Below are 10,474 nucleotides of genomic sequence, written 5' to 3'. Positions count from 1 at the left end.
CATACGCTGACAAAAAATCAGGATGTCCTCCTTGTAAAAACAAATCCAGGAGGTCCTTCATATTCCTGAGCAGGTACAGGCCTGCTGCTTTTACATGCAGCAATATATTGGATAGCTTAAGTTGTTGGAAACTGAGAGTCTGCAGCTCAGCAGCAGTTTAGCAGCAGATAGAGATTGTTCAGTTATCTAGTTTCAATGAATTAAGTTCAAGAATTAAATTTCACATAAATGTTGCATGATTAGCAAGAAGTTAACAGAAAATCCTTCCAGTAAGTCCAAGGGTGCAGCCTGATCTGCTCACATCCCCTTCTTTCATCAAGTTTTCGGCTCCTCCTGCTCCTCTTTAAATCTTGCTGTGTCTTGCCACAGAATTTAGGTCTTGTCAATCTACCAGTGTTGTGCCAATACATAAATGACATTATCAACTTAACATCAGAAGCTGCTATTAACATATCAGTGTAATCTCCAAGATAGAATCAGTTTGAAAAGATGATCACTGTAATACCTGTCTGTCAAATTATGAAAATAAGCCATGGTTGTGGGTTTTTTTCACCATATTAATCCTGTACCAGCATTTCTGCTAACTTGATTTCCTACTTTTATCTTCACTAGAGTTGCATTGGAGAAATGCTGAATTTCTGGGAACTTTAAAGAATAAGCAATATCTATGCTTACCAAGTAAAGGATTTAGTAAATGGCATCAAGGTATTGTAATGAATGGGAATTACTTATGCAAGGTTTTTCAGAACTGGAAAAAAAACTTTGCTGAAATGCAATAGCTTATTAAAAGTGTAACAAGAGATTAGCTGTGCAATAAGGACAAGGTTTGGCTTCTAATTATCTAGAGATTTCATTGTTGGTCAGACTCCTTTTCTAACTACCACAGAGGGGACAAAAAAACTATTGAAGTTATATACCAGGGTCTAAATTACCTGCCACACTGGCATATGCCAGAGATAATGCTTGTAAGTAGCTAGAGTTACACTAACATTTGACAGATTTCCCTACTGCAAAATTTAATAAATACAAAGGGATCTTGGATGCTCTTTTTCATTGCAAATAGCTTACTGAGGTGGTTTACTTTACAGTTTTGTCTTCCAGAAGTTTATTTCACCTCCTGAAGCTTCTTCTTTTGATTCCCCATTGTACTTGAGAAGAGGTTTGTGCCTTCCAACATTTCTTGAGAGGGAGACGTGCCCTGAAACCTTTCAGAAGTACAACCACTTGCCAGTCCTGCAGGCAAGCACCAATGCAGCAGCAGCTGTCTGCATACTTTCTCAAGGAATTAGAGAAAATAAAGTCAGCTTTTTATCTAGATGCTGAAGTTAGAATCAGGAAAAGAGGATGTTAACGGTGTAGGTGTGTAAGTATTGAAGTGAATATTTTATTTGAACAGGCAGATAACCCAGACTGTTACATGCACATTTATTACTCTATTTCCTCTGTTGATTGTGTCTCTTATGTGATTTTTGGAAGAGTGAAGTAAGTCTTAGGTTATGAGTTCAGTTCTTAGCGCTAGATTTGAGAAAATAAATCTTTAAATAAATTAGTGCAAGTTCAAGCTAGCACAGTTTATTTTAATGTGCTCAGTTTAGCCTTCCCAGTGTGTGGCAGCTCACTGTGTGCCCTGCTGGGAGGGCTGGGCTGTTGTGGCTGGGTGGGGGCTCAGGGCACAGCCTTGGCTCAGCAGCAGAGCATCTGCTGGGAGCTGCCATGGTCAATCTCACTTTACACTGGGCATGGGCTCTGGAGCTTCCACTTCAGGCACAAAAAACTTTTTCAGGCAGGAAATAACCTACAGCATAAAATGGAATAAAAGAAAGAGAAGTTTCATTTTGCAGCTCTAAAACACAAAAATCTTCATCTTAGTGAGTTCCTAGCTGGGTCACAGCTGGAACAGAAATTGAGTGCTCAATATTGGATAATCTGATCTTAAGGTTCCAAATACATGCAGACAGGATATAAAACTGGTCTCTACTCACAAAGAGCTACTGAGCACACACAACACTTATTTCTGTTGTAGTTGCTTACATCAGGTTTCATTCTAGCCTCATATTTAAGCTTTTACATGGTTTTAAGTGCCTGCTGCAAAGTCAGATCTTTGAGAAAGACATATGACTGGCAGAGAATAAATATTTTACATGGAATAATTACTTATTGCCTGAAGTCTTGGCATGCTATCCAGCAAGGAAAAAAAACATTTTAATACATGCCAACCACACCTACAAAAGATAAGTACCGTCACAAATCATACTCACTCATTCCAAGATTATCATTTGATAACCAGTCCAAATTGCTGTTGAGATAATAGCACATCTTTTGATGTTACTGGCAAAGTGCAGGTAAAAATATTTCTGTGTTTGGCTTTCACCATTAGAGCTAAGATTTTACAAAACCTAACAGCAAAACAAGAGGCAAAGCATAAGAGGAAGAATACTTTCTCATAGTAAATTAGATACACTTCAGCACACTTTGGGAAAAAAAAAAAAAGCCACCTACTAGAAATAGACTATTAAGTGAAAAGTATATAAACACAATTTATTTTACTAGGCAAACTCAAGAAATATTTGGTACAATCTATTTAGTTTAAGCCTAGTTTTCTTAGAGGAAATATACTTGCAGAGGAAAATACTTGCAACAGATATAATAGGTTCTCCCAAAAATGAGAGAAGCTCAGCAACTTCCATTGGAAAAACACATAGTGACTGTATCTTTGTGGCAGATTTCCTTGACACCTCAAGTCCACATCCATTCAAACACTGCCTCTCTAGCATTCCAGGAAACTTTAATCAGTGTCAGGTTTACACCAGTACAGAGCAGAATCTCTGGTTTATCAGTTTAAAACAATGAGATCCTTTATGCAGGGAGATTGTGGCTCACTGCCTTGTTTGTCCTAGCTAATGAGAAGTAACAGCACTGTCTGTAATGGATGTGCCATGGATATTACTGTGGGAACGTGCCTTCAGGAGGAGATCCAGCTATCTTCAACTGTGCAGTCAAAGATGATTGTTATTAAAATAATTTTGGAAACTCATGTACAAGATGTACTCGAATTGCACAGTGAATAAGTTAATGATTGTTCTAACTTATCATAGCTGTTCTGCACATATGTTCAACATGCAGCTTGTTGGCATTTTGGTGCTGTGTATGTGTGTGGGGAGAGGGGTGTGAGCAGACCTCGTCTGCTGACTCATCTTGATAGATGGATTGGGTCTTATCATCATTGAATCTGAGAAGCACTGCTTGGTTCTCCAAGATGAAATAGCTTGAGGGAAAAGAATAAACATCCTGCATCAGACCTTACAGTAAATCAAACCAAGGAAAGGCTCAATTCAAGTGACTGGAAGCTTGCTCAGGATTTCTGCCAAGGTTTGTTACACCATAAGTGAAAACCCACCAACTAGAAAATGAAAATCTGTTAAAGACACTTGATTGCATATTTGCTGTGTGGGAAACTCTCAGGGACAACTCATCTCCTGGTATTTCTGTTCACCTGTCAGGGAGGCAAAGGTCCAGAGCAGAGCATGCAGACTTGACCATTTTCTGCAGGAGCAGAGTTGAATAAACCATCTGGGAGGAGAACAGCTTGTAAAGTTCCTGAACAGTGAAGAGTTGTAAATGAAACTATTTACACTAAGCAACAATAGCAACACATATTTGGACACCTTAATCATTGTAATAATTTCTTATACATTTCTTTTTAAGAAGGGCTGTAATTCTGATTTTGTGTTTACTGTGTTTGCTGTGATAACTGATTCATCCAGAGCATAAAACTGAGAGGGTACAGAAGCAGCATGTGCTTGTGACCAAGTGAAGACATGCATTTCAGATTATTTTACATGATGAAACTTTGCTGGAAAGGTCAGGACTGTGAAGTATTTACTAGGAAAAAAACAGATAAGATAAAGTATAAAAGCCAGCAAATCTGCTTTTCAGTTATTCATAATTCTTCTTAGCCAGTCATGCATGTTGTATAGTGTCTCTATGTTCTCCTGCATGCACTATATCTATGTAAAAATATTTTATATGTCTTATTGACCTCTGTGGCTTGTGGAGTGCAGACCTCACCTTTGCTAACAAGGAAAGTTTTTAAACATGTGAAAAGCTTCCCTTAAATCTCATGTGAGAACTGCTACATTGAAATGCACCCACCATGAACCATGTCAGGGCTCTTATTGCAGAAATGAGCAGGTGTAGCTGATCAGAGATTCAGTGAAAGACTGACTAGAAAGTGCTCTTTATAGTGTCATAGACTGATTTGAAAACAAAATTTTCAACAAAAAAAATGCAGTAAGTGTAAAGAAAAAGAAGAGAAATTGAAATAATAACTGTCAAAATATTGAATTTTCAGCGAGAATCTAAATGTTTGCATTCTGAAAAGCAGCTGAAGCACTGGCTGAGGTCTCCATATTTCCATTCTTCTCTTCTGGCTTAACCTTAAGCTAGAGCACATGTCCTCTGATACAACAATGAATTTGTTTTTTCAACAAAAACCATCAACATTTCCCATTTAAAAAAATTGCAAAAACTATGAAGGGTACTTTAATCATAAACCAAAAGCAATAGATTTCCACAACTGAGAACTAAAAGGGCATTAGATGCTTACTAGACCATTCAGGTGAGATTCACAATGGGAACATGATGGAGAAACAGGATGTCTGCAGTATCTTTCCACTGTGCTCATCCACCACAAAGCTGTGTGCAGTCTGGCAGTAACATCTGTGTTCTTACTTAGGCTGTCTTAAAACCCAGATTCTGAGACCATTTGATTTCCTCAATCTACCAGGCATAATCAGTCCCTGGTCCGTGCCCAGCTTCATCAAAATTGGACACTATGTATTCATACAATATTTTTACAAACTACATTTCTTTTGTGTTATTATAATCTGGAAAGCTCATATCTAAGAATAGAAAATTATATGTAGCTATAATTAAACAGGATTATGAATTAAGTAAATGACTAAGACTTTAAAAAAAATTATGGATAGTGGGGTTCAGAAAACTGGAAAGAAAAAGGAACTTTTTATCTAGTGTGGGATGAATTAGAAAAATTCCCTAAAAATAGACTCCACAACCTAGATGATATTACCATCAATATGTGTATTTCTGATATTACTATTGACTATCTCATATGTCCCTTATTTTTCCCATCAGAGAAGCAGAAAACCTATTTTCTGAACAGGACTGCCTTGGCATGCTGTACTGGAAGAACCTGCCTACCTGAAGAGAAGCAGCTAGGAAAGTCTTGGGAGAAGGGCTGAAGGAGGTCATCTTGCTGGGGCTGCCTTTGCATTACAGAACACTCAGAGAAGCAGGTAACCCATGGAACAATGAGACAAAAAGCACTGACACATGTTTTGGGGCCTTGTGCAGGATGAAGATGCAATCAGCCATTAAATATTTATAACTAGTTTTGATGAGCCGTTAAAAGGATAGAAAACCCTGCATTGCTATTCTGCTCCTTTACACTTATTATCCTGTGAAATCTCAATGGATTTGGGAATATTTGCTTGTTAACTTTATCACAGACAGGGCATAGGCAATCCTAATCCCAATGGCAGTCTGCCCCACACTGCATCACTGGTCAGCTGCCTTTTGGAGGCAGTTCAGCCTGTACACCCACCCTAACAAGATGAACAGTTGGACAGTGGGTTGTCCAGAAAGGCAATGGACAGTTAAAGTAGGTTTAGCAGCACTCTGTCCAGAGTCATATCACACACAAAGCTCCTTGTCAGTTGGAAACACAGAAAGAATTAACACATGATTTTCTGTCAGAGACTGCACAGACATTCTGCTTTTCCCACCCTCCCTTTCCCCTTGGCAAGCAATGTACTCTGCTCTTTGGAAGTGTAAGGCATAGAGACACCCATCCTTAATACCCCTATGGGTGGAGAGGCGAAATTTTAACATGATCCTGAAATGCTGTTGAGCATTTGGAGAGTAAATAAGAACTCCAGTATCCTTCTTGGTTTTGAAAAGTACTTATTTTCTCCACATATTTCAAAACCCAGTGCTCTAAATCCATAGAGGCATGTAGTGCTTGCACAGAATGAGAGATGCTTGGCTCCTAGACACAGAACAAGTCTTATAATTAAAATCATCCCTTGTATACTTGTAGTCTAATGAAAATTTGGCATTAAAGGAGACTAGAAATTGAATTCCCTTTGTAATTTAACCAAGCTTTGGTATTCTTCTGAGAATTTAATGTTATAATACATTTGACCTCAGTAAACACTAGATATCTACCTGGGTATCACTTGCCCCATTCTGACACCAAATCCCCACAATACTCTCCCTGCACTGTTTGGTAGCAAGAGGGGACCTCGATGAACTGACAGCCTAAGAATGTGTTTTGCTACCCTAAAAGATTCTGGACAGTCATTTAAAGCGCCACTACAATTATTTCATAATGCTAACACAGCTATGAATTTGATATGAAATTGCATTTAAATTAAAATAATTCTCTTTCAGTTCAGCTCTCATGTAAGAAGTACCCAAGCCTCTTGATTCAATCACCTCCCTATGTCAGGTTGCCTAGAGCTCATGATCAAACTTCTCTAATTCCCTTTTTTAAAGGTCATGTAAACATGTGTGCTTAGTGAATTAGATGCAAATTCAATTCCCTACTTGCAAAGCTTCCTAGTTAAGTTCCTTACCTATCCCTCAAGTGCAAGCCTGCATCTGACAGCAGAATATTGACTTTTGAACTGTGGTCAAAGACATGATTAAACAAAGAAAAACCTGCCCCTTGCAATGTAGAGAATACAGATAAAGGGGAGTGAAGCTACATTTTTTCTAAATGGTCCTCATAATGTAGGTCAACTGACTAACTTTTTAACATGGCTGGTCCATTATTTCTTGGTTTTTTGTCTTTTTTTTTTAATACTGTGTTTTTACAGGGGTGGTATGTGCTGAAGAACAATATATAGATATCTAGGTACCCATGGATGGGTTTTATTGAAGATGTTACTGTAATTAAGGACTGCTTGAGTCCTTCCTAACAAGATGTGCTAAAACAAACAAACAAACAAAAAAATTAGAAATAATGAATGTCAGTTTTAAGCTATCTCCATCAAAGACTGAATGAAACACTGAATAGTACACTATTTCAGTAATAATAACCGAGAAAGTATTTTTGATTCTGGCATTTCAGTTCACATAATTTCAGTGCTGATTTTCATAATTCTGCAAATAAAGTTATTACATTTATGGTCTTGTTGTTAGATATTTCCTTAAAAATAGTGACTAATTATCTGTGTACAGTTATTCTAACCCTTAATATTCTCACCTCATAGGTCTGTGTAGAACAGTACCTTATCTCTGACTGGAGATGATGATGTAAAAAAAGTCAGCAGTGACAGCTTTCCCCAGACATCTACTTTTAGTATCCTGGAAATATCTGGTCTGAAATAATCCTGAACTCATTGTTCTGCTGTGCCAGACTCAAAATCTGAGGATGGGAAGACCAGAAAGTCACCAGGCTTGTGCAACAGTTAGACTTTGCAGGCAATGAAATCTCAACTTCTGTGTTTTCCTCTAGATTTTCAACCCCTAGTTTGCAAATTTTCAAGAGTTTTCAAAGACCAAGAGAACAAAAACATCTTTCAAGAATGTGAAATTCTCAAAAGAAAACACACACACACAAACAAACAAACTACAAAGCACCAAGTTACCCACATCTGTTGTCATGCCTGGTGAACCACGAGATAGGAGAGAAGCTGTGGGATTGTGCAGGGCAGACAGTTATTCAGGGCACTTTGATGCTCACCACAGGCAGTGCTCTTTCCAGGTGCATCACCCTACAGACAAACCCTGCTGTGGGAAGATCCACAGTTCTTCTCAAACTGCATGAAGTTACAGCACTGTTAGAAAGGAAGAGAGAAGTTTCTTGGTGCAATGTGTTTTGCTGAGTGCCATGACAGGTTGTAATGATGAGGAAAAGGCAGACAGCAAAGCATTTCTAGGGGAGTGATAAAGAACCAGCATAGATGTAAATTCATCATTCTTATCAATAAACCACTCCCTGCAGACTCTCCTGGTATGCTCACCACAGATAAGGCACACAGCTACCCCATGGGCTGTGTGAGATGAAGCAGCACTCCCACCCCTGGGCACAGCAAGAGCTGGCTTCAGCCACTCCTCTGCCTTGGGGTCCCACCAGGGTCTTGATACCCACATTTCTTCCTTTCCAAAACAAATTAATGGCAATGCTGAAAAACAGATTTCTTTAAAAAATAAGACTAAATAGTAGCTGGAAAAAAGATTAAAGATAATTAAACCTAACAATTACATCATCTGCTAAAATCAAATATTTCAAACCTTGTTCTTACCTGAAAAGTTTAAAAGAATTAGTCAAGAAGGTCTCTGGACCACTAGGGTCAATTTTCTTTACCAAGTTTTGGGAAAGAAAGGATATTCCAAGGAATTGCTGACTTGCCAAAGCAATTGTAGCATTTAAATAAAATGGCCCAGGAAATGATATATTAGTTATTCTGATTGTAATCTTAGGGGGAAAAAAGTCAGAAAGCTGGACAAAGTCAGCACTCTACCAACAGGGAATTATGTGCTAAAAATAAAGCTTTATCATTCAATGTAGTTTCAGAGAAAGTAGTTCTTGTCAAATTATCTTCTTTAGATTTTTTCTTTTATAAGATTATAGTTCTGGTTGACAAAGGTAACTGTATTGTTACAGTCTAATCAAATTTCACTGAGGCATTTGACATACTGCACATGACATTGTGTTTTAAAATCCTGCATTATATGTAATTAATAGAGCACAGATTAAATGATTTAAAAGCCACTTGACTGATAGCACTCAAAATGTATGCATTAATGGGAAGGCATTAATTACCTGGGCCATTACCAAAAAGACACTGCAAGACTCTTGGTCTTAAGGCATTTTTACCCATATTTGAAAATAATCTGAACTCTGGGTGCACTTTGAAGGGGACAAAATGTCGATGCTGTGAAAAGCAATCAGGAGTCAGCTGTTAGAGTGTGCTGAATGTCCAGGACAGTGGCCTGAATTCAGAAGTTTGAACACACTGAAATGCTGTGAGCAGGGAGCAGAGGTGTGCTGCAGAGTGGAGCTGCCAGCCCATGCCCCCAGGGAAAAGAACCTGTGCATCTTTGGAAACATGAAAACTCATCCAAAATGGATGCAGAGGAGATGCCTAATCCTTGACATTAGGCAAAGTTTTTATGGGGAGTCAAGGTGGTGCCAGAGTAAGCCCTGGAGAAGTGAGAGAAGAGAGAGCTGAGGAGATTATTTGCATCCTGCAGGGAGATTTGAGGGGCTAGAGCAGCTGAGGGGAGAGGAAGTCAGAGAGGGGGCAGTGAGATGGGGAAGTGAGCACCCCTGAAATGTGCCTCCTGGTGTTAGCCCAGGCCCATTTCCCATCCCACAGGTGTCTGACCATGGCTGCTCCATCCAGCCCCTTCCCATGCTCACACTCAGCTCCTCACCCTGCAGCAGCTGGAACAGACCAGAGGGCTGGCAGCCACCACTGGGCCACCAGCCTTCCCCTCTCCAAGGACCTGCTGGGAAACAAACAATAGAGGTCCTGTGGCTAGAGATTAAATGGTACCAGTGGTCCCTTCTGGCTTCAGAGTCTGAATTATCCCTTCTGCCTGAGTGGGCTTTCCTCCTTGCTAAAAGGTCTACCAGGAAAAAAAATAGAGCTGATTTCTAATCTCTTAGCAAAACTCAAATGGTCTTGTAGGTCTGACAATCTCAGTCTGGTTAACTTTGTCTTTCTTTGCCTGTTCAAATGGTATTTAGTATTTCCCAGAGAAAAAGCACTGGAATCAGTGAAAGGACATAGGAACATGTTGTAAATGTGCAAGCAGCAATCCTTTTTTTATAGCTATTTACAGTGTCCAGTACCTCTGTGCTTAAGCTCTCCATGACATTGAAAGTAATGAGAGCATTGCATATTTCACTTTGGTAGCACATACACAAAAATTGGAACAATAAAGAGAAGATTAGCATGGCTCCTTGGCAAGGATGACATGCAAATTCAATGAAGAGTGACAAAAGTTTTCTGAGCCAACAATATACCCAGCAGGACTAGGAAAGTGATTGTCCCTCTGTACTGGGCAGTGGTGAGGCCACACCTTGAGCTCTGTGTCCAATTTTGGGACACTCACTGCAAGAAGGACATTGAGATGTTGGAATAAGACCAGAAAGGGTGACAGAGCTGGGGAAGGTTCCAAGGTCCAAGAGGAGCAGCTGAGGGTGTTTATCCTGGAGAAAAGGAGGCTCAGGGGAGATCCTGTCTCTCTCCACAATCCTCTGAAAGGAGGCTGGAGCCAGGTGGGGTTGGACTCTTCTCCCAGGCAGCCACTGCCAGGACAAGAGGAAATGCCCAAGCTGCACCAGGGAAGGCTCAGGCTGGACATTAGGAAGAATGTCTCCACTGAAGGGCTTGCCCAGGGAGGTGGTGGTGTCACCATCCCTGGAAGTGCTCAAGGA

General features: G+C 39.6%; 1 non-coding gene across 1 annotated transcript; it reads left to right on the top strand.

Moving 5' to 3' along the window:
* Window positions 1-9,933: 9,933 nt before the first annotated feature.
* Window positions 9,934-10,042, top strand: LOC130250460 (U6 spliceosomal RNA). Its single transcript, XR_008839987.1, has one exon. It is a non-coding gene; the product is annotated as a U6 spliceosomal RNA (small nuclear RNA).
* Window positions 10,043-10,474: the final 432 nt, after the last annotated feature.

This window comes from Oenanthe melanoleuca, chromosome 2, assembly GCF_029582105.1.
Source record: "Oenanthe melanoleuca isolate GR-GAL-2019-014 chromosome 2, OMel1.0, whole genome shotgun sequence".
In the NCBI taxonomy this organism is placed as follows: Eukaryota; Metazoa; Chordata; class Aves; order Passeriformes; family Muscicapidae; genus Oenanthe; species Oenanthe melanoleuca.
This window is presented reverse-complemented; position numbering and strand designations above follow the sequence as displayed.